Source organism: Corapipo altera, unplaced genomic scaffold (genome assembly GCF_003945725.1).
Source record: "Corapipo altera isolate COAL_440 unplaced genomic scaffold, ASM394572v1 53577, whole genome shotgun sequence".
Classification (NCBI taxonomy): domain Eukaryota; kingdom Metazoa; phylum Chordata; class Aves; order Passeriformes; family Pipridae; genus Corapipo; species Corapipo altera.
Window position 1 is genome coordinate 1 of NW_020891649.1, and position 1,340 is coordinate 1,340.

General features: G+C 66.7%; 1 long non-coding RNA gene across 1 annotated transcript; it reads right to left on the reverse strand.

Annotated features, from left to right (window-relative positions):
• Positions 1-474: 474 nt before the first annotated feature.
• On the reverse strand, positions 475-1,291 carry LOC113942585. Its single transcript, XR_003525968.1, has 3 exons — positions 1,257-1,291; positions 547-688; positions 475-485 (listed from the first exon to the last, which is right to left on the reverse strand). It is a non-coding gene; the product is annotated as an uncharacterized LOC113942585 (long non-coding RNA).
• Between the last annotated feature and the right edge of the window lie 49 nt (positions 1,292-1,340).

A 1,340-nucleotide genomic window follows, 5' to 3' on the forward strand; every position in this document is an offset into this window, starting at 1 on the left:
GGGGGGCACCTCAATCCCACTCCCAGTCCCAATCCCAATTCCATTCCCTGGTTGATACAGTCCCTGCTGGTTCCCAGCCGGAATCCTGCCTGGCACTCCCTGTGCCCACCCCAATCCCTGTGTCCCCGTGCCCACCCCAATCCCATTCTCAGATCCCACTCCAGTCCCATTCCCACCCCAGTCCCATTCCCAGATCCCACCCCAATCCCATTCCCACCCCAATCCCTGTGCCCCCGTGCCCACCCCAATCCCATTCTCACCCCAATCCCAGTCCCAGATCCCACCCCAATCCCTTGTCCCTGTGCCCACCCCAATCCCATTCCCAGCTCCCACCCTGTGCCCTCACCGACACACTCCCCACCGGTTCTGGGCTGGAATCCCGCCTGGCACTCCCTGTGCCCACCCCATTCCCAATCCCACCCCATTCCCATCCCTCACCGACACACTCCCCGTCGGTGCCGGGCCGGAATCCCGCCTGGCACTCCCTGTGCCCACCCCGTGGCCACCCCAATCCCATTCCCACCCCATTCCCAATCCCATTCCCACCCCTCACCGACACACTCCCCGTCGGTGCCGGGCCGGAATCCCGCCTGGCACTGGGGTTGGCAGCGGTAGGAGCCGGGGATGTTGTGGCACCGCTGGGCCCCGCACAGCCCGGTGCCCCCGTACTCCTGGCACTCGTCCACGTCTGGGGGGTTCACACACACACACGGGGGGTGGCACAGGGGGTGTCCCGGGGGGGGGCACAGCGGGATGGGGATGCTGCAGGACCCCCTCTGGCTCCCAGTGCCCACCCCCCCTTTTCCGACACAGTCCCGGTGCCCACCCCCTTAGCCCCGTGCCCACCTTGGTCCCCCTGTGCCCATCCCAGTCTCTTTGCCCCATTCCCACCCCAGTCCCTGTGCCCACCCTGGTCCCCTCGTGCCCGTCCCTCTCCCAGTTCCCATCCCACTCCCTCCATCGCCAGCCTGGTCCCCGTGCCCCCGTGCCCATGCTGGCACCTCCATGCCCACCCCAATCCCAGATCCCACCCCCTGCCCTCACCAACACACTCCCCTTCAGTGCCCGCCTGGAATCCCGCCTGGAATTCTGCCTGGCACTCCCTGTGTCCCCGTGCCCACCCCAATCCCATTAACACCCTAATCCTATTCCCAGATGCCACCCTGTGCCCTCACCGACACAGTCGCAGCCCATTCCGGGCTGGAATCCCGCCTGGCACTCCCCGTGCCCACCCCAATCCCATTCCCATCCCTCACCGACACACTCCCCACTGGTGCCCGCCTGGAATCCCACCTGGCACTCCCTGTGCCCACCCCGTGCCCACCCCAATCCCATTCCCC